The sequence below is a fragment of the Ovis canadensis genome, chromosome 11, assembly GCF_042477335.2.
Source record: "Ovis canadensis isolate MfBH-ARS-UI-01 breed Bighorn chromosome 11, ARS-UI_OviCan_v2, whole genome shotgun sequence".
NCBI lineage: Eukaryota > Metazoa > Chordata > Mammalia > Artiodactyla > Bovidae > Ovis > Ovis canadensis.
In genome coordinates this window covers 14245165-14268965 of record NC_091255.1, presented here as the reverse complement: position 1 = coordinate 14268965, position 23801 = coordinate 14245165, and the positions used below count along the sequence as shown (strand labels likewise).

The following is a 23801-nucleotide window of genomic DNA, read 5'->3' as shown; positions in this document are numbered from 1 at the left end:
AGCTTCACATCCCTGAGATGGAGTGATTTATAATCCTCACCAGCTTCTTCAAATCACCACCACTGACCTCTACTGCCCCAGACAATCTTGAGAAAGCCACGTTGTATTCCTACCATCTTTACATGCAACCCATCCAAATAATCTTTTGCCAAATCCCAGTGGAGTGTAGATTCTTGTGAAGGATTCATGAAACTTTGTTGTTTTTAGACCAAGATTTCTCATTTTGTTTCCTTCTCTTCCTTCCTTCTCTCTGGCTTTGGGAGAGAGCTCAGCTTTCAATTTGGTGGTAAGTTATCAATTATACAACTCCTCCCCAAAGGGCTGTCCTGGAGTCTTTTATGAATGACAATGGAAACAGCCTCAGCTGACTCAACAAGGTGTACAAGGATGTCCTCAATGAAGACTCATATGCTGTATCTAGATTGTATTTACATGCATTAACTCACTTCGGAGGAATATTTAGGTGAAAGTATTGTATAAAATACTAGGATGCTTGGGGCTGGTGCACGGGGATGATCCAGAGAGATGATATGGGGTGGGAGGTGGGAGGGGGGTTCATGTTTGGGAACTCATGTACACCCGTGGCAGATTCATGTCAATGTATGGCAAAACCAATGCAGTATTGTAAAGTAAAGTAAAGTAAGAATAAAAATTTTTTAAAAAAAGAAAATTAGTCATGACTTGCTGGATGAAATTCAACTGATAATATTCAAAACCAGCTAGCCTTTTAAAAAGACAATATTATTTTTTAACATATTATTTTTTTAATAACGCACCATTTTCTGCTTTTTAACATCCGTGTATACTACAATTAGCGGAAACCTGAAAAGGATGATTCTGAACAACACTTCCTCTTTTTCCTCAGAATGAATATTAATATCTATGAGTTCTCCTTCAGGCAATTTTAAGTTAGTGCTAGAAAGACCCAGAAAAAAGCATCTAAAGGAATCCCTTAAAAGTGCCAATGAGGCCACAGAAACCCACAAAGGTTAAGTGATACTCAAGGTCACACAGGAAGAACCTGGCACAGATTGAACTCTACCCAGGTGTCTTGGTCCAGATATTTTTAGCTACATCTCTTCTTTTTTTTAAAAAAAAAGTGTTTTTTATTTGCCTTAGGTTTATACCAAATTCAGAGGAAAGTACAGAGATGCACCATATTCTCCCTGCTGTCCCGTGGTGGAACCTGTCCCGTTATCAGCATTATTCACCAGAGTGGTACGTTTTCTTACTAAAGATAAACCTTAGTAAGAATAAATAAGGATAAACCTTACACCAACACATCATAGTCACCCAGCGTCCATTGCTCCACTGTTTACCTTGGGATTCATCCTCGGTGTTCTACATTCTACAGTTTTATAGAAATACACAATGACATGCATCCATCATTATAACATCGTAGGGAGTATTTTCACTGCTCTAAAAATCCCCTGTGTTCTGCCTGTTCATTCCTCCCCCAGCCCCCACCCCTCATAATGACTAGCCTTTGCACTGTCTCCATAGTTTTGCCTTTTCCAGAATGTCATACAGTCCAAATCATGTCATATGAGACTTCTCAGATCCGCTTCTTTCCCTTAGTAACATGCGTGTCCGTTTCCTCCCTGCCTTTTCATGGCTTTATCAAGTCATGAAACGCTCATTTCTTTTTAGCCCTGAATAACCTCCCAGAGCTACACTCAGAAGTGGGCCCGGCTGACCATGGCCCCCTGCTCAGATGTGCCCCTGACTTGCTTCTGTAGCCGGGCAGAGCTGCTGGTTGCGTCTTCCGCTTGGGCTCTGCAGGTAGGAACCGGGTCTGACATGATTCTGGAGCTGGTGGTTGCAAGCCCCACCCCCTTCTCCGTCACAGTCAGAGTCCCTGCAGTCCCCATGGGAGCTCCCGAGATGACGGGTCTGGATGTCCCCCCACTGCCAGGCTCTCTCTACCCCCTGGAGGAGTCACAGGCTCAGGGGCGACTCCTTGGCGCGATGGTGAGGCAGCCTGGGGCAGGACCTTACGGTCAGCCCGCAGAGGCTCCTCTCACCCTTCTAACGTGTCTGTCTTGGTCTCTGAGCTATCAGTGCCGTTCCAACCTCAGCTCTGTGTTTTAGGAGTCTCTCAGTGGTGACTTGTCCATGAATTGTTGTTAGCTGTTCTTGTGATGAGGAATGAAGTCAGAAACAACCTGTGTTGCCAACTTGGTGACATCACTCCTGAGTCATACTCCCTGTCTGGAGGCACCAGTTTATTTACCCATTTGACAACTGAAGGACATCTTGGTTGCTTCCAAGTTTTGGCAATCATGAATCAAGCTGCTATAAACATCTCTATGAAGGTTTTCATTTGGACATAACTTTTCAGCTCCTTTGGGTGAATACCAAGGAGCACAATTACCAGATCATATGCTAAGAATGGGCTTCCCGGGTGGCACAGTGGTAAAGAATCAGCCTGCCAATGCAAGAGGCATAAGAGACACGGGTTTGATCCCTGGGTCAGAACAATTCCTTGGAGGAGGGCACGGCAACCCACTCCAGTATACTTGCCTGGAGAATCGCATGGACAGAGGAACCTGGCAGGCTACAGTCCATAGCATCATACGGAGTTGAACACAACCTAAGTGACTTAGCATGCATGCCAAGAATATGTTTAGCTGTGTAAGAAACTGCCAAACTGTCTTCCCAAGTAGCTGTAACATTTTGCATTCCCACCAGCAATGAATGAGAATTCCTATTAGCTACATCTTCACCTGCATTTGGTGTGGTCAGTGTTGCAGGTTTGGGCCATTCTAATAAGTGTACACTGGTATCTCATTGTTATTTTAACTTTCATTTCCCTGAGGATATATGTGGAGCATCTCTTCATACACTTATTTGCCATTTTTGTACTTTCTTTAGTGAAGTGCCTCTTAAGGTCTCTGATCCAGTTTTCAATTGGTTGGTTGTTTACTTAGTTTGAGTTTTAAGGGTCCTTTGTATATTTTGGATAACAGTTGTTTTCTTTTGCTACATTTTTGTACATGCAAAATATATTTTCTTTGAAATACCTTAGCAAGAAAAATAAAACCAATTAAGCTGTAGGCTTCAGACTGCCTCAGATAATCCCACTTATCTATGATGATATCCTAGTTAGTAAAAAATCATAATTGTATTGATTTATGTGTTCATATATTCAACAACACTTCTCAGGCATTTATTATGGACCTTAAACAGGGCCAGACACTGGGGATAACAACAAGATAACATGGTTGAAGTTCCTAAAAGGGTTTCAAAGTCCAGAAAGCAAGACACACTAAAATAATGGTTAATATGTGCTCTAATCCTAGGATGTGGAAAGTTCTGGAATACAGAGGAGGGAAGGTTTGAAAAGCGAAGGGACAATTTAGGACTCTGACCTATGGCTAGGAATTTTCCAGAGGCCAAAGAAAGGAAAAGCATCTCAAGCCGAGGCAAGCAGGAGCACACACGTGAAGCTGTGCAGATACAGAATCAGGAGGAAATGGGTGACAGCCTTCTGGGCCAGAGTAGGCAGATCCTGATTCCTGCCCCCTCCCCACTAAGTTGAATGCATTCTGAGGTTAGATACAAGGTTTTCAAGCCTGTGTTGGCGGTTCCCATCTCCAGGGATCTAGTTAGGACTGCCCAACTTTTTCTGACTATAGAATGGTCTAGAAGGGAAATTTCCTGCTCACAGAGTGCCCTCTATGGGTAGGAGGTCACATGAGGCATTTCTTTCCAAGAGATATACAAGTAGATAGATAAATATTTCTGATTAGAACTGCCTCCTTTAAACCAAAAACTACAATGAGGTGTCACCTCACACCAACCATAATCATTAAAAACTCTACAAATAACAAATGCTGGAGAGCATGTGAACAAAAGGAAGCCCTCCTACATGGTTGGTGGGAATATAAAGTGGTTCAGCCACTGTGGAGAATCATACGGAGGTTCCTCAGAGAAGAAAACAGAATTACCAGACAAGCCAGCAATCCCACTCCTGGGCATATATCCAGACAAAATTCTAATTCAAAAAGGCCCACGTACCCTTATGTTCATAGCAGTACCTATTCACAACAGCCAAGACGTAGAAAGAAGCTAAATGTCCATTGACTGATGGATGGCTGGATAAAGAGGATATAGTAAATGCATACCATGGAATACTACTCAGCCATGAAAAAGAACCAAATAATGCCATTTGTAACAACATAAGCAACTAGAGATTATCACACTAAGTGAACTGAGTCAGATAGAGAAAAACATGTGAAAGTGAAAGCTGCTCTGTCCTGTCTGACTCTTTGCGACCCCATGGACTATACCGTCCAAGAAATTCTCCAGGCCAAAATACTGGAGTAGGTAGCCTTTCCCTTCTCTAGGGGATCTTCCCAACCAGGGATTGAACCCAGCAGTCTCCCACATCGCAGGCTGATTCTTGACCAGCTGAGCCAGCAGGGAAGCCCCATCACACTAAGTGAACTAAGTCAGATAAAGACATACCATATTGTATTATTTATATGTAGAATCTAGAATATGACATAAATGAACCTAACCATGAAACCGAAACAGTTTCATGGGCATAGTGAACAGACTTGTGGTTGTCAAGGGGGAGAAGTTTGGGGAAGGGAAAGACTAGGAGGTTGGACTGAGCAGATGTAAGCTAGTATCCACAGAACGGATAAGCAGCAAGGTCCTACTGCATAGCTGAGAATATCTGAATCGCTTTCCTATACAGCAGACACCCATACAACTTTATAAATCAGTTATACTTCAATAAAGTCATAAATAATTGCCTGCCTTCAGCCTCAGGACAATCTAAGAAAATACAATTTCCCCGACAAGTTACCTTAGTCAACAATAAGACAAGATGTAGGAGACACAGACACACACTAAAGAAAATTAAGATCCAACAGGCCAAGTGACCTCAGACTTCCGAGCTGTTTTTAGAGTGAGTGAACTGCCTCAGACCACCTTTGCCTCTCCTTTCTCCAAAATTCTCCGACTTCTGAAACATATGGCTCATTGTATCCTGCATGAACACAAAATGCTTGTACTTGGACTATAGTTGCAGGAATTAATGACTCTGAGTAAACCAGAGAATCCCTGCTGGGAAAAAATGTCGTTTATGGCTGAGGCAGCTTTGGTCCCTGAATTTTCCATAGCAGTCAGGGATAATGGCCCAAGTTTTTCCTTTTCCTTCTCCTCAAGTTGTTTTGGCAGTAAAATGCTTATTTGAGACAGTTTAGTTGAGTTCAGTTCAGTTGCTCAGTCGTCTCCGACTGAATCGCGACCCCATGAATCGCACGCGGCACGCCAGACCTCCCTGTCCATCACCAACTCCCAGAGTTCACTCAGCTTCACGTTCATCGAGTCTGTGATGCCATCCAGCCATCTCATCCTCTGTCGTCCCCTTCTCTTCCTGCCCCCAATCCCTCCCAGCACCAGAGTCTTTTCCAATGAGTCAACTCTTCGCATGAGGTGGCCAAAGTACTGGAGTTTCAGCTTTAGCATCATTCCTTCCAAAGAAATCCCAGGGCTGATCTCCTTGCAGTCTAAGGGACTCTCAAGAGTCTTCTCCAACACCACAGTTCAAAAGCATCAATTCTTTGGCGCTCAGCCTTCTTCACAGTCCAACTCTCACATCCATACATGACCACAGGAAAAACCATAGCCTTGACTAGACAGACCTTAGTCGACAAAGTAATGTCTCTGCTTTTGAATATGCTATCTAAGTTGGTCATAACTTTTCTTCCAAGGAGTAAGCGTCTTTGAGACAGTAAACAAAGTAAATACAGCAGAATCCCGATCCATCCCTAAAACACAACGCAACCACCATATTAATCTACAAATCTGCCAAACCACACAGCAACCAAAAGTTACTTTTTTACTGTATTACAGGATTCAGAGGATATCTTCTTCCTTAATAATTCCATTTTGGGGGCTTTCCATATGATGAGCTTAAGTGAGCCAGCCAGCTCAGGTAAGTACAGAGGGGAGCCTCGAAACTTGTGGCAGCTTGGGATTTGGACAGTTCCCACAGACAATCTAACAGATGCACCATGGAGCAGAAACAGCTTTTGTAAGAGGAGAAGACAGTATGAAGAGCAGAGAGAAGGGGGATGGATGCAAGCAATGAGTGGTCACGTGGGAAAAATTAGTCTATTTTCTCAGCTTCTGCCAAAAAATGTCACCGGCGATATAAAAGAGCAATATAAAGAGGTGGAAAATGAGAAACTTCCATTGTCATCCAAAAACCACGTGACCATTTCCTGCTTCACTTGGGAAGGAAAACTGGACCGTAAGCCTGACTTCCACGGGGCTGTGGTCTTCTGGCACCCTCTACTGTTAGGGAGGGAGACTGCAGCCGCCTGCCCCGAGGAAGCGAGTGAGACCAAGACAGGATCCGTCCTTGGGCTGAGGATCAACACCCTGTTAAATGGTAAGAAGACAGGGGTGTGAGAGGGAGAGAGGGGACAGGAAATTCTCAAGTTCCTTCCAAGGCTGGGACCAGGATTGAGGCTGTACTCAGTGGAGAGCAGCGCTCTTCAGAGTCCCACAGAGCTGGGTGATTGCATGGATGAAATGCCTAGAAATGCTCACAGAAGGCAGCTCTTGACACCAAACAGGAGTTCAAAGGAGACTGGATGGCTGACAGAGGGCAGTGAAGGCAAAAGAGAGACCTTCAGTGGCCAGGGCATCGTCTTAACCCGTGTGTCTAACTCTGTCTCTTAAAAGTTTTTCATAAATTGTATCAATCCTCCAGATATCTTTTTAATTCTTTATGTTTGAACTACTGACTAAAGTAACAAGAAGAATTGTAATTTGAATTTTTATAGAACCTTATAAATTCTCAGTTGTCCTATAAGGTATTGTGTTTGGGCCATTTAAATTCAGAAACCTTAGAAACTGCTGTGCCTGAATCCGGGAATTTTCAGTTTAGGGGCAGATGGAAAATGTCTATTCCTCATCACTATAAGAGGTGTTATTCTTCAGTTTGTTTCATTCTACTTAAAACTGTTTGGTGGCACAGTGGACCATGCATGCTAAATTGCTTCAGTCTCGCCTGACTTTTTGCAATGCTGTGTACTGTAGCCCTCCAGGCTCCTCTGTCCATGGGATTCTGCAGGTAAGAATAATGGAGTGGGTTGCCAGGCCTTTCAACAATCAACCGTAGGCTGCCATTAATGAACAGACACTTCTGGTGTTAGCCCACCATCTGTGAAATGGAAGCTGACAATTTGTGAGTGAGAGGTATTCTAAGACGGTCTTTGCATTCCACAGCAAATTCTTAGTTCAAGGCTGAGAGCTCTCTGACTCCCTTGCCAGCTCCCAGATTGCAGCAGTTAGGTCAACGAGGCTGCAGTAACAAGTAGTCCCTCCAATAAGCTCTTTTCTTGCTCAGGTCACAGTATCAAGGTGGTGTCCCCCCAGCAGCAGGCTTCCATGTGGTGACTCAGGGACCCAGGCTTCTTCCATTGTGTGGCTCTATCACCTGTAGGGTCACAGCAGCAGCATCTGCATCCTGTCCTGGAAGAGACAAGCTCAGAGACAGCCTCCATCCTTTGTGCTCAAACACACTGGCTAAAGCTCAGACATAAATCCACACCTAACTGCCGTGGTCCAGCTGTGTGCTCAAGAAAAACAGAGAATTTGATGGACAACCCTATTTTCTAGGTTATGGCTACCAGAACTTCCAAGGTCAATTTGCATTCTCCCTTCTAATGACTCTGGTGGCTCAGGTGGTAAAGAGTTTGCCTGTAAGACTGGAGACCCAGGTTCGAACCCTGGGTCAGGAAGATCCCCTGAAGAGGGAAATGGCAACCCACTCCAGTATTCTTGCCAGGAAAATTCCATGGACAGAGGAGCCTGGTGGGCCACAGTCCATGGGATCGCAAAGAGTAGGACACGACTGAGCGACTTCGCTTTCTACTTTCCTGATAACTCACACTATTTAAATTCCTTATTATTATAAATCCTTCATATTAATCCATCACAGCACTTCCAAACGCTAGCATAACACTTACAAGTTGTATCACTTTGGACAAACTACACAGTACCTTTAACCTTCATTTCCCTCATCTATAATATAGCGATAATGATACATACTGTAAGGAATAAAGGAGCCAATGTATATAATGCATGCAACATGGTGCTAGCTGTCAATTAGAATGACATTTATTATCTCCTTCTATCTTGACTGTTTCTGCATATCAAAGCCGATCAATGTCTCTGTTTTCAGATTATCATATGGAGTATTTCATCCATGTCCTCGATGAATTAAGTCTATTTTGAAGATGAGACATAAAACTGGTGAAGAGTTAAGTTTTGAGAATATTTAAACATAATATTGAGCCAAATATAGAAGAATTTTAACTAAAAGGTACACGATTAATTCTCAAATTAGCTGTGTGTACAATGAGATTTTCAGAGAAGATAATAAGACCCTATGGGGGAGTTGGGATTTGGATTTGATCTTTAAGAGAATGTTCTAGATAAGGATAAGAGGCAAGAATGAGGACAGAAGGCTCTATAGGAAGCTAGAATGACCTCAAAAACACAAAGGAGGGGGGCAAAGACCAATAAAGCAGGGACATGGGGGAAGAAGAGGGGAGAGAGAAAAGTTGAGAGACAAAGGGATGATATGGTTTTTCTAAATGTATATGAGCAAAAAAAATTTAGCTGAAAAGGTAGGTTGGTGCTAATAGAAAGCTAAACTAATAGCTTGTCCTTATAGACCAGTGACTAGCAAATCTATATGTGGCGGGAAATCCTCTTGCAGGCATGGGAAGATACATAAAAGGAGGTGGAATGTAGGAGTTCCAAGTTCTGTACAAGTTCCAGAGCCACCACCTAATTTGAACCTTGGTTCTGCCACTGAAAACCTATGACCTTGGCCAATTTTGCCACCCTGTCTGTGCCTTAGTGTTCTCATATGAAAAATGAGGTGACAAGCTTTCTTGGAGTTGTTGAGAGAACCGGGTGGCTCAGTTCATGCACATCCATTGAAAGGAGACTTGGCACATGGTGGTGGTGGTCTCCCCATTAGGGGAGCCTTTTTTATCCCGAGATTGAAGTCAACCTAGCTCTGTGCAATTTCTACTAGGATACCTTTCTCTCCTAGTGATTATGAACTCCCTGGAATCACTGGACCTTTAGAAACCTTCAATTAGTTTGTGTTTCCAGCTTGGTGTCATATATATAAGCAGGCCCAGACGTTTGCAAGTCCAACTCAAAATATCACTTGCCTTACTAATTCGCTAGGGCTACCATAGCAAAATACCACAGAGTGATTTAAACAATCCAATTTTTCTTTTCACAGTCCTGGAGGCCAGAAGTTCAAAACCCAGGTCTTGACAGGTTTCGCTTCTCCTAAGGTCACCTTCTTACTGAATCCTCACATGGCCTTGCCACGTGTGCACAGCCCTGGTGTCTCCTTGCGTGTCCAAATTTCCTCTCTTATAAGTACAGCAACCATATTGGATGAGGACCCACTGCAAGGCTTCCTTTTAGTTTACTCACCTCTCTAAGGGACCTGTCTCCAAATGCTGTCCTTCTGAGGTACTGGGGGTTAGGGCTTCATCATATGAATTTGAGGGGACACAATTCAACCCACAACACCAGGCTTGACCTTTCTGCTCATTGTATGATATTGTCTCCAGTCCCCCGTCGAGGAGGTCTCTTTTTATGACTGTTATCTCATAATAAGCAGTGTGAAACTTTACTAAGAAAGCCAAGAGGTGTGCTTGTGATGGCCATCCCCAGATACATACTCAGCACCTCCTATGCCATGCTCTGGGTGGTGTGCCGGGATCCATCCGCACTTGGAACAAGCTGCCTGCCCTCATGAAGCCTGCACTCCAGGAGATCTGCGTCTAACAATGTACATAGGGAACAAGTGCCATGGAGAACAAGAAAGGAAATAAAGGAGAAGGGGAGCCCCCTGAACAGGGTGCAGGGAAGTGACTATTTTGTAAGGAGTGGTCATGCAAAGCCCCTCTCCTATGGCCATGTTTTAGCAATGACATGGGAAAGTCAGGAAACAAGTCATGCGGATAATTGGAGGAAGAACATTTCAAGCCAAGAAAACATCAGGTTCTAAGATTCTGAAGGGGAAGTGAGGTTGACGCTAGAGCCTGCTATACAGAGCGAAGTAAATCAGAAAGAGAAAAACAAATATCATATATTAATGCATAAACAAGGAATCTAAAAAATGGTGCTGATGGACCTATCTGCAGGGCAGGAATGGAGATGCTGACACAGAGAACAGACTTGCGGACACAGCGGGGGAAGGAGAGGGAGGGACAAGTTGGGAGAGCAGCCTTGACCCGCATGCATTACCATGTGTAAAGTGGATAGCTGATGGGAAGCGGCTGACAACCCAGGGCACTCAGCCCGGTGCTCCGTGACAACCTAGAGGGGGCTGGGGGGGCCTGGGAGGGAGGCTAAGGGGGAGGGGACATGTTATATTCATGGCTTAGAACTCAGCATCCAAAAACTGAAGGTCAGGGCACCCAGTCCCATCACTTCATGGCAAACGGATGGGGTTTTCCATTTTTTAACGGAAACAGTGGTGGATATTATTTTCTTAGGCTCCCAATCACTGAGGACAGTGGCAGCAGCCATGAAATTAAAAGAAAACACTTGCTCCTGAGAAGAAAAGCTATGACAAACCTAGACAGTATATTAAAAAGCTGAGACATCACTTTGCGGACAAAGGTCTGTGTGGTTTAACCTATGGTTATTCCAGTAGTCATGTAAGGATTTGACAGTTGGACCGTAAAGAAGGCTGAGCTCTGAAGAACTGATGCTTTAGAACTGTGGCACTGCAGGCCCTTGGACCCCAAGGAGATCAAATCAGTCAAACCTAAAGGAAGTCAATCCTGAATATTCATTGGAAGGATTGATGCTGAGCTGAAGCTACAATACTCCGCCACCTGATGCGAAGAGCTGACTCATTGGAAAAGACCCTGATGCTGGGAAAGATTGAGGGCAGGAGGAGAAGGGGACGACAGAGGATGAGATGGCTGGATGGCATCACCGACTCGATGACCATGAGTTTGAGTAAGCTCTGGGAGATGGTGAAGGACAGGGAAGCCCCGCATGCTGCAGCAAAGAGTCAGACACCACTTAGTGACTCTACAGAAACAATGGTTGATTCACGTTGTGCACAGCAGAAACCACTACATCATTGTAAAGCAACTTTCTTCCAGTTAGAAAAAAAAGCTCCTGAGGTGGAAGTGGCTTGGAATATCCACTTGGCTGGAGCAGAACAGATGAGGAAGGAAGTGCTTGGAAAGGAGAGGAGAGCTAGGTCGGGCCCCATTCATTGTAGGGATGTTGACTTTTGCTGAAATGAAGTGGGAAATCCCGGAAAGGTTTTGAGCATGGTCTGATTTATGTTTTTAAAGGGTCACTCAGATTATCATGTTGACAATAGACTGAGTCAAGGAGTAGGGAATGGTGAGCAGTCCAGCTAGTTACAATTGTTACATTGGGAGGTAACAATAAAATAGAAATAGTGAAATTGGTGAGAAAGGTTTAGATTCTTGATGTATTTCCAAAGGAAAACCACCAGGAATTTCTACTGGTTATGATGCCCTCTAGGTTGCATTTGGCATCCTGACAATCAGCACTGTCAAAGTTTTAGTTGCATCACGGCATTCTCTGTATCCTGGAGACAAGTGTACAGCTTAAATACATGCACATCCTTCCAAGCTCAATCTCCATATCAAAATAAATGAGCACTAACATTACATAAATCCTGCCTAGGGAACTGGATAAAGCATCCATCTTTAACCATCTATACTCTGATCATAGGTTATGAAAAGTCCAAAGCCAAAAGGAATGCAGAATGCCTCCAGCTGGTATGATATTTTATTGGATAAAAAAATATAGAATGTCATCATGCCTGTGACACATTCCTAATCAGAAAGGGAAAAGAGAGCAGAAGAAAGGAAGGCAGACCAGGTAAGTGATAGAATGTGCTGTTCCTAAAGTGAGTGACTAGAATGGTGCAACAGTTCTTGTCAATATTTTAAAAAGCAAGTGACAAAATTGCTTTCTAATTGACGACATTAATAATTTGTATCTTGAATTATTTTATTTAAGATGAAGACATTAGCATAGTTCTACTAATCTATTCCTTCCCTGATTTTCTCAGATAGACTGAGATCTTTTTTGTTGTTGTTCAGTTGTCCAGTCATGTCCAACTCTTTGTGGCCCCACGGACTGCAGCACACCAGGCCCCCCGTCCCTCACCATCTCCTGAAGTTTGCCCAAGTTCATGTCCATTGCATCAGTGATGCCATCCAGCAATCTCATCCTCTGATGCCTTTTTCTCTTTCTGCCCTCACTTCCCAGCATCAGGGACTTTCCAATGACTCGACTGTATACATCAGATGAACAAAACACTGGAACTTCAGCTTCAGTATCAGTCCTTCCTTGAGCATTCAGGGTTGACTTACCTTAAGATTGACTGGTTTGATTTCCTCGCAGTGCAAGGGACTTTCAGGAGTCTTCTCCAGCACCACAGTTTCAAGGTATCAATATTTTGGCATTCTGTCATCTTTACAGTCCAGCTCTTGCAACCATTAAGTGACCACTGGGAACACTATACTCTTGACTATACAGACCAGTGTCAGCAGAATAAGTCTTTGGTTTTCAACACACTGTCTCAGTTCAGTTCAGTGGCTCAGTCGTGTCCGACTCTTTGCGACCCCTTGGACTGCAGTACGCCAGGCCTCCTGTCCATCACCAACTCCCAGAGTTTACTCAAGCTCATGTCCATTGAGTCGGTGATGCCATCCAACCATCTCACCCTCTGTCATCCCCTTCTCCTCCTGCCCTCAATTTTTCCCAGCATCAGGGTCTTTTCAAATTAGTCAGCTCTTGGCATCAGGTGGCCGAAGTATTGGAGTTTCAGCTTCAACATCAGTCCTTCCAGTGAACACCCAGGACTGATTTCCTTCAGGATGGACTGGTTGGATCTCCTTGCAGTCCAAGGGACTCTTAAGAGTCTTCTCCAACACCACAGTTCAAAAGCATCAATTCTTCGGCGTTCACCTTTCTTTATAGTCCAACTCTCACATCCATACTTGACTACTGGAAAAACCATAGCCTTGACTAGACAGACCGTTGTTGGCAAAGAAATGTCTCTGCCTTTTAATATGCTATCTAGGTTGGTCATAACTTTCCTTCCAAGAAACAAATGTCTTTTAATTTCATGGCTGCAGTCACCATCTGCAGTGATTCTGGAGCCCAGAAAAATAAAGTCAGCCACTGTTTCCACTGTCTCCCCATCTATTTGCCATGAAGTGATGAGACTGGATGCCATGATCTTAGTTTTCTGAATGTTGAGCTTTAAGCCTACTTTTTCACTCTCCTCTTTCACTTTCATCAAGAGACTCTTTAGTTCTTCACTTTCTGCTATAAGAGTGGTGTCGTCTGCATATCTGAGGTTATTGATATTCCTCCCAGCAATCTGGATTCCAGCTTGTGCTTCTTCCAGTCCAGCGTTTCTCATGATGTATTCTGCATAGAATTTAAATAAGCAGGGTGACAACATACAGCCTTGACGTACTCCTTTTCCTATTTGGAACCAGTCTGTTGTTCCATGTCCAGTTCTCACTCTTGCTTCCTGACCTGCATACAGGATTCTCAAGAGGCAGGTTAGGTGGTCTGGTATTCTCATCTCTCTCAGAATTTTCCACAGTTTATTGTGATCCACACAAAGGCTTTGGCATAGTCAATAAAGCAGAAATAGATGTTTTTCTGGAACTCTCTTGCTTTTTCCATCATCCAGCGGATGTTGGCAATTTGATCTCTGGTTCCTCTGCCTTTTTTAAAACCATCTTGAACATCTGGAAGTTCACAGTTCACATATTGCTGAAGCCTGGCTTGGATAATTCTAAGCATTACTTTACTAGCGTGTGAGATGAATGCAATTGTGCAGTAGTTTGAACATTCTTTGGCATTGCCTTTCTTTGGGACTGAAATGAAAACTGACCTTTTCCAGTCCTGTGGCCACTGCTGAGTTTTTCAGCAGCACTTTGACAGCATCATCTTTCAGGATTTGAAATAGCTCTACTGGAATTCCATCACTTCCACTAGCTTTGTTTGTAGTGATGCTTCCTAAGTCCCACCTGACTTCACATTCCAGAATGTCAGGCTCTAGGTGAGTGAGAGTGATCACACCTTCATGATTATCTTGGTCATGAAGATCTTTTTTGTATAGTTCTTCTGTGTATTTTTGCCACCTCTTCTTAATATCTTCTGCTTCTGTTAGTCACATACCATTTCTGTCCTTTATTGAGTCCATCTTTGCATGAAGTGTTCCCTTGGTATGTCTAATTTTCTTGAAGGGATCTTTAGTCTTTCTCATTCTATTGTTTTCCTCTGTTTATTTGCACTGATCACTGAGGAAGGTTTTCTTATCTCTCCTTGCTATTCTTTGGAACTCTGCATTCAGATGGGTACATCGTCCCTTTTCTCCTTTGACTTTTGTTTCTCTTCTTTTCTCAGCTATTTGTAAGGCCCCCCTCAGACAGCCATTTTGCTTTCTAGTGGAAAACCGCTAGACCATTCAGGTATGACCTAAATCAAATCCCTATGATTATACAGTGGAAATGAGAAATAGAAATAAGGGACTAGATCTGATAGACAGAGTGCCTGATAAACTATGGATGGAAGTTTGTGACATTGTACAGGAGACAGGGAGCAAGACCATCCCCAAGAAAAAGAAATGCAAAAAAAAAAAAAAATCCACTGTCTAGGTTTGTCATAGCTTTCCTGCCAAGAAGCTTCAGATTTGATGGCTTCAGTCACCATTTGCAATGATCTTAGAGTCCAAGAAGAGGAAATCTGTCACTGCTTCCACTTTTTCCTCTTCTATTTGCCATAAAGTAATGGGCCCAGATGCCATGATCTGCAGTTCAGTTCAGTCGCTCAGTCGTGTCCAACTCTTTGCAGCCCCACAGAATGCAGCATGCCAGGCTTCCCTGTCCATCACCAACTCCCAGAGCTTGCTCAAACTCATGTCCATCGCATTGGTGATGCCATTCAAACCATCTCATCCTCTGTCATCCCCTTCTCCTCCCACCTTCAATCTTTCCCAGCATCAGGGTCTTTTCCAATGAGTCAGTTCATCACATCAGATGGTCAAGATATTGGAGTTTCAGCTTCAGCATCAGTACTTGCAATGAATATTCAGGACTGATTTCCTATAGGACTGACTGGTTGGATCTCCTTGCAGTCCAAGGGACTCTCAAATGTCTTCTCCAACACCTGCAGTTCAAAAGCATCAATTCTTCGGTGTTCACCTTTCTTAATAGTTGAATTCTCACGTCTATATCCATACGTGACTACTGGAAAAACCATAGCTTTGACTATGTGGATCTTTGTCAGCAAAGTAATGTCTCTGCTTTTTAATATGCTATCTAAGTTGGTCATAGCTTTTCTTCCAAGGAGCAAGAATCTCTTAATTTCATGGCTGCAGTCACCATCTGCAGTGATTTGGAAACCCCAAAAATAAATTCTGTCACTGTTTCCATTGTTTCCCTATCTATTTGCCGTGTAGTGATGAGACGAGATGCCATGATCTTAGTTTTCTGAATGTTGAGTTTTAAGCCTACTTTTTCACTCTCCTCTTTCACACTCATCAAGGGGCTCTTTAGTTCCTCTTCAGTTTCTGCCATAAAGGTGGTGTCATCTGCAAATGTGAGGTTATTGATATTTCTCCTAGCAATCTTGATTCCAGCTTGTGTTTTATCCAGCCCAACATTTCTCATGATGTACTCTGCGTATAAGTTAAATAAGCAGGGTGACAATGTACAGCCTTGACGTACTCCTCTCCCGATTTGGAGCCAGTCTGTTGTTTCATGTCCAGTTCTAACTGTTGCTTCTTGAGCTGCACACAGATTTCTCAGGAGGAAGGTAGGTGGTCTGGTATTCCCATGTCTTTTCCACAGTTTACTGTGATCCACACAGTCAAAAGCTGTGGCATAGTCAATAAAGCAGAAGTAGATGTGATTGGTTTTTTTGTTTTTTGTTTTTTGTTTTTAACTCTCTTGCTTTTTTGATGATCCAGATGAGGTTTGCAATTTGGTCTCTGGTTCCTCTGCCTCTTCTAAATCCAGCTTGAACATCTGGAAGTTTACAGTTCACATACTGTTGAAGCCTGGCTTGGAGAATTTTGAACATTACTCTGCTAGCATGTGAGATGAGTGCAATTGTGTGGTAGTTTGAACATTCTTTGGCATTGCCTTTCTTTGGAATTGGAATGAAAACTGACCTTTTCCAGTCCTGTGGCCACTGCTGAGTTTTCCAAATCTGCTGTCATATTGAGTGCAGCACTTTTAAAACATCATCTTTTAGGATTTGAAATAGCTCAATTGGAATTCCATCACTTCCTCTAGCTTTGTTCATAGTGATGCTTCCTAAGGCCCACTTGACTTCACATTCCAGGATGTCTGGCTCTAGGTGAGTGATCACACCGTCATGGTTATCTGGGTCATGAAGATCTTTTTTGTATAGTTCTTCTGTGTATTCTTGACACCTCTTCTTAACATCTTCTGCTTCTTTTAGGTCCATACCATTTCTGTCCTTTATTGCGCCCATCTTTGCATGAAATGTTCCCTTGGTATCTCTAATTTTCTTGAAGAGATCTCTAGTCTTCCCTATCCTATTATTTTCCTCTATTTCTTTGCACTGGTCAGTGAAGAAGGCTTTCTTATCTCTTCTTGCTATCCTTGGAACTCTGCATTCAAATGGGTATATCTTTATTTTTCTCCTTTGCCTTTCACTTCCATGATCTTAGTGTTTTTTTAAATATATTTAGTTCTAAGCCTGACTCTTTCACTCTCCTCCTTCACCCTCAAGAAGTTCTTTAGTTCCTTCTTTGCTTTCTGCCATTAGAGTGGTGTCATCCACATATCTGAGGTTGTTGATATTTCTCCCACCTATCTTGATTCCAGCTTGTAACTCATCCTGCCTGGCATTTCTCATGATGTGCTCAGCATATAGGTTAAACAAGCAGGGTGAAAGCAGACAGTGCCATCATACTCCTTTCTCAATCTTGAACCAATCTGCTGTTCCACACAGTGTTCTAACTATTGCTTCTTGATCCACATACAGGTTTCAGGAGATAAGTAAGATGGTCTGGTATTCTCATCCTCTAAAAGCTTTCCACAGTTTGTTATGATCCCCACAAAGAGTTTAGTGTAGTTAATGAAACAGAAGTAGATGTTTTTCTGGAATTTCCTTGCTTTCTCTACAATCCAGTGAACGTTGGCAATCTGACCTCTGGTTCCTCTCCCTTTTCTAAACCCAGCTTGGACATCTGGAAGTTCTTGGTTCACATAACACTGAAGCCTAGCATGAAAGATTTTAAGCATGACCTTACTAGCATGGGAGATGAGTGCCACTGTCCAATAGTTAGCACATTCTTTAGTACTACCCTTCTTGGGAATTTTTCTTATTTAGGATGAAGACTTTAGCATAGTTCTACTCATTTATTCCTTCCCTGATTTTTGTTCACATTGTCTGAGATCTTAGCTCAAGCTAATTTTTATTAAGTGAAAATTATAGAGTAAGAGGTGGACAGAGGGCACAGGACATGTGTGTGGTTGTGTCTTGCCAGCCCTGAAGGGAAACTGAGCACTGAGGGGACCAGGGACTGAGCATTTCAGATATGCCTGGTAAACCTGCTGCACCACCACGCTGGCTGCAAGAGTTGTGTGTCTGCAGATACCACCTTCCAGGGCTTTCTACCCAGCTTTCACCTTCCCTATGGTGAAGAATACCATCGATGGAAGATAACATGAAAAAGAATATATATGCACATATATTAAAAACTAAATCACTTTGCAAAAGTCTGACATGACTTAGTAACTCAGCAACAGCAATAACACATGAAACTAATACAGCATTGTAGATCAACTATGCTTCAATAAAATAAATTTAAAAAAAAAGAAAGTATGAAAAAGTGTTTACAGTATGCTACCCTCTGAGTAAAGAATTAGGGAAGATAATTATATATTTGAATTTGCCAATACCTGCAATAAGAAATACCGAAAGTATATGCAAAAAAACCATATATATCATATATATATGATAAACCATATATATATATATATATAAGGGTAGGGAATAGACTAAACAAGCACAGAAGTAAAGTTACTTCACAAAGTATACTTTTAAATATAGCTTTTTAAACATTTGAATCATGGGCTTATTTTTGTTGTTGTTGAAGTATAGCTGATTTACGGTACACAGCAAGGTGATTCAGTTATGTATATGTATATATGTGTGGATATATGTATGTATTCTTGTTCCGATACTTTTCCACTGTAGGTTGTGGGATATTGAGTATAGTTCCCTGTGCAATAGAGTAGGTCCTTGTTGTTTATACAAACTTATTATTTTTATGTAAAGAATTGGAAACAATAAAAAGAATTGCAACATAACCTAATCTTAAAAAAAAAGAAAAGAAAAGAAAAGAATTCCATGACGAAGAATCAGTAGCTCCTAACACCCAGCAGGGAATATGCCACAAAGACAAGAATTGGGATCCAGCATGGGAAAACTGGCCAAGAACTCACGGAGACAGCTTTGGAACCATTGTTGGAAAAAATATTTTAAATAGATCCGATGGGAAGATGTTGGCCTATGAGCTTTGTGTTACTATGGGCTGGGATTGTCTAATGGGATTGGAGCTGTTGAAATGGCTGTAACTTAGCCTCAGTATGTAAAGGATGGGCTTCCCTGGCGGCTCAGAGGTTAAAGCGTCTGCCTGCAATGCGGGAGACCCAGGTTCAATCCCTGGGTTGGGAAGATCCCCTGGAGAAGGCAATGGCAACCCACTCCAGTATTCTTGCCTGGAGAATCCCATGGACAGAGGAGCCTGGTAGGCTACAGTCCACGGGGTCGCTAAGAGTCCGACACGACTGAGCGACTTCACTTTCACTTTCATGTAAAGGATAGAATTCGTTCCACTTATACCTACTTCGCAGAAGTGTTGGTTTCACAGCTCGTCTTTTCTGGCAGTGAGCAGAACTGCTCTCATGACCTTCATGATGAGAGGCTTGGGTGACAATGGGTGCAGCTTTCAATGGCACCTGCTGTCACACAGCAACTATTGAAGCTGAAGTGTTGGGATCGCTGATAGCATATGACTAGAGCCCAGGCCCCCAGCATCTCGCGTGGTTACCATGTCCCAGTGTGATGTGTGCAGTGGTGGCTCCTCTGACTATATTAAGGGGGCCTCTTCTCAGAGCTGAGTGGTACACAGTTGGCACTGTGGGAGGCCTCTTCCCTGTGACCACAGATGTGTGTGCCCAGTGAGAAGTTTCTGAAAATGGGAGCCCGGGGAGTGGGCCTGGGTCTGGTCTGTGTCCTCACTGGGATCTACATTTTTCGACCTCCCACTGCGGCTGGTACCACTCCGTACTCAGTGGCAACTGATGGTGGATTAGTTCTCTGCAGCATGCCTCTTCTGTATGACAAACAGAAAGTAATCAAGCATGCAGAAGTCACACAGGTGTATGGAGCTCTGAAATATGATCCCATCAGTCTGATGCTGGGAATCTACCTGGATCCAGTGAACATATTTATGCGAGTTGCCAGTATTCTAACACCTGGAGGCAATAGAAAGAAGTGAAGTGACCAGCTTCTGACTTCTTAATACATCAAATATCTGGCTTGTTTAATAGGGGCAGATATTAAATAGTTTGTGCAAGCAGCTTTTGTTGAAGTTTAGAAGATAAGAATTTGAGACTTCCCTGGTAGTCCAGTGACTAAGAATCCTCCTGCCAATGCCAAGGACACGGGTTTGACCCCTGGTCTGGGGATATTCCACGTGCCATGGGGTGATGAAGCCCCGTGTGGCGCAACTACTGAGTCTGCTCTCCAGAGCCTGCAGACTGCAGCTAGCAAGCCCACGAGCTGCAGCTAGTGGAGCCCATGCACCTAGACGCTGTGCTCTGCAGCAAGAGAAGCCACACAAGAGACCTACACTCAGCCACGAAGGCTCAGCGCAGCCAAAAATAAATAAATAAAAAATAAATGTTTAAAAAGAGAGAGGGTGCTACCAATTATAGGGAACAGGATAGTCTCAAAGTATCTAGAGGAAAAAAGAAGGTAAGAACTCATTGCCATATGTAAAACAGATAATCAGTGTGAGTTCAATGCATGAAGCAAGGACCTAGAGGCTTAGGGAGAGGGTAGGGAGGGAGGCAGGAGTGGGGTTCAGGATGGAGTGGACTCATCTATACCTATGGCAAAAAAAAAAATAAATCACAATATTGTAAAATAGTAATCCTCTGATTACAATTTAAAAAAAAAAAAAGAACTTGTGAGCACGTTTCAAGTGTGCCAGTAATATAATGCTTCAGGTCTGCTTTTTCTTCTAGAGGATAAATTCCGTAGTTCTCTGCCAAATAGCACACACACATTTTCAATTCTCATGTTGAGTAACTCGAAAATGTTCTTGGAAGTGGTCAAACAGGAGATGGCAAGAGTGAACATCAACATTTTAGGAATCAGTGAATTAAAATGGACTGGAATGGGAGAATTTAATTCAGATTATATCTACTACTGTGGGCAAGAATCCATTAGAAGAAATGGAGAAGCCCTCATAGTCAGCAAAAGCAAAATGTAGTACTTGGATGCAGTCACAAAAATGACAGAAATGATCTCTGTTAGTTACCAAGGCAAACCATTTAATATCACAGTAATCTAAGTCTATGCCCCAATCACTAATGCCAAAGAAGCTGAATTTGAACAGTTCTATGAAGGCCTACAAGACCTTCTAAAACTAACACACACACACAAAAAAAAATGTCCTTTTCATCATAGAGGACTGGAATGAAAAAGCAGGAAGTCAAAAGATACTTGGAGTAACAGGCAAGTTTGGCCTTGAAGTACAAAATGAAGCAGGGCAAAGTCTAACAGAGTTTTGCCAAGAGAACACACTCATCATAGCAAACACCGTCTTCCAACAACACAAGAGACAACTCCACACACGGACGTCACCAGACGGGCAATACCAAAATCAGACTGATTATATTCTTTGCAGCACCAAAGGTGGAGAAGTTCTATACAGTCAGCATAAACCTAAATCAAACCCCTTACAATTACATGGCAGAAGTGACAAATAGACTCAAGGGATTCGATCTGATAAACAGAGTGCCTGAACAACTATGGACCGAGATTTATATCACTGTACAGGAGGCAGTGATCAAAACCAGCCCAAGAAAAAGAAACGCAAAAGGCAGAATGGTTGTTTAAGGAGGCTTTACAAATGGCTGAGAAAAGAAGAGAAGCAAAAGGTGAAGGAGAAAAGGAAATGCAGAGTTCTGATTCTGCAGAGTTCTGAAGAATAGCAAAGAGAGATAAGAAAGCTTTCCTAAATGAACCTTGAAAGAAATAGAGAAAAATAAAAAATGGGAAAGACTAGAGATCTCTTCAAGAAAATTAGAGATACCAAGGAAACATTTCATGCAAAGATGGACAATATAAAGACAGAAACATTATGGACCTAACAGAAGCAGAAGATATTAAAAAGAGGTGGCAAGAATACACAGATTGAAATTTATTAAGTCATGTCTGACTCTTTGCAAACTCATGGACTATACAGTCCATGAAATTCTTCAGGTCATTATACTGGAGTGGGTAGTTTGTGTCTTCTCCAGGGAATCTTCCCAACCCAGGGATTAAACCCAGGTCTCCTGCATTGCAGGCAGATTCTCTATCATCTGAGCCACAAAAGAAGCCCAAGAATACTGAAGCGGGTAGCCTATCCCTTCTCTAGCAGATCTTCCTGACCCAGGAATTGAACTGGGGTCTCCTGCATTGCAAGTAGATTCTTTACCAACTGAGCTATCAGGGAAGCCCAGCATACACAGAAGAACTATACAAAAAACATCTTCATGATCCAGATAACCACAGTGGTGTGATCACTCACCTAGAGCCAGACATCCTGGAGTGCAAAGTCAAGTGGGCCTCAGGAAGAATCACTATGAACAAAGCTTAGGAACACATCACTTCAGGCATTCTGTTTATCAGATCTAATCCCTTGAATCTATTTGTCACTTCCACTGTGTGATTGTAAGGGGTTTGATATAGGTCATACCTGAATAGTCTAGTGATTTTCCCTACTTTCTTTCTTTTTTATTTTACTTTATTTACTTTACAATACTGTATTGATTTTGCCATACATCAACATGAATCCGCCACGGGTGTACATGAGTTCCCAATCCTGAACCCCCTTCCCACCTCCCTCTACTTTCTTGTAACTCTGAAATTTTCAATAAGCAGTTCATGATCTGAGCCACAGAAAGCTCCCAGTCTTGTTTCTGCTATGAACTAAGCTACCGACTCGATGGACATGAGTTTGAATAAACTCCGGGGGTTGGTAGTGGACAAGGAGGTCTGGTGTGCTGCAGTTCATGGGGTCACAAAGAGTCAGACACGACTGAGCAACTGAACTGAACTGAACTGAAGCTAGTGGAGGTGATGGAATTCCAGCTGAGCTTTTCAAATCCTAAAAAAAAAAAAAAAAAAAAAATGATGTTGTTAAAGTGCTGCACTCAACATGCCAGCAAATTTGGAAAACCTGTCAGCAGTGGCCACAGGACTGGAAAAGGTCAGTTTTTTATTCCAATCCCAAAGAAAGATAATACCAAAAAAGTTCAAACTCGGGCACAATTGCACTTATTTCACCCAAAAGCAAGGCCATGCTCAAAATTCTCCAAGTGAGTCTTCAGCATACGTGAACCAAGAACTTCGAGATGTACAAGCCGGATTTAGAAAAGCCAGAGGAACCAGAGATCCAATTGCCAGTATCCATTGCATCATAGAAAAAGCAAAGGAACCCCAGAAAAACATCTACCTCTGCTTCATTGACTATGCTAAAGCCTTTGACTGTGTGGATCACAACAAACTGTGGAAAATTCTCAAAGAGATGGAAATATCAGACCACCTTACCTGCCTCCTGAGAAACCTGTATGCAGGTCAAGAAGCAACATTCAGAACCAGACATGGAAATGGACAGGTTCCAAATAGGGAAAGGAGTACTGCAAGTCTGTATATTGTCACCCTGCTTATTTAACTTACATGCAGAGTATGTCATGTGAAATACCAAGCTAGATGAATCACAAGCTGGAATCAAGATTGCTTGGAGAAATATCAATAACCTCAGGTATGTAGATGACACCACCCTTATGGCAGAAAGTGACCAGGAACTAAAGAGCCTCTTGATGGAGGAGAAAGGGCAGAGTGAAAAAGTTGGCTTGAAAGTCAGCATTCAACAAATGAAGATCATGGCATTCAGTCCCATCACTTCATGGCAAATAGATGGAGAAACAGTAGAAACAGTGGCAGACTTCATTTGTTGGGGCTCCAAAATCACTGCTGATGGTGACTGCAGCCCTGAACTTAAAAGATGTTGCTCCTTGGAAGAAAAGCTATGACAAACTTAGACAGGATATTAAAAAGCAGAGACTTTACTTTGCCACCAAAGTTCTGCATAGTCAGATCTATGGTTTTTCCAGTCATCGCATATGGATGTGAGTGTTGGACCATAAAGTAAGTTGAGGGCTGAAGAATTGATGCTTTTGAACTGTGGTGTTGGAGAAGGCTCTTGAGGTTCCCTTGGACTGCAAGGAGATCAAACCAGCCAATCCTAAAGGAAATCAACTCTGAAGATGCATTAGAAGGACTGATGTTGAAGCTGAAGCTCCAATACTTTGGCCACCTGAAGGAAAGAGCCAAATCATTGAAAAAGACTCCGATGCTGGGAAATATTGAAGGCAGGAGAAGGGGACAACAGAGGATGG

General features: G+C 42.7%; 1 pseudogene; it reads left to right on the top strand.

The window, feature by feature from the left end:
* Positions 1-1698: 1698 nt before the first annotated feature.
* Positions 1699-19624, top strand: LOC138414797 (growth hormone-inducible transmembrane protein-like; annotated as a pseudogene).
* Positions 19625-23801: the final 4177 nt, after the last annotated feature.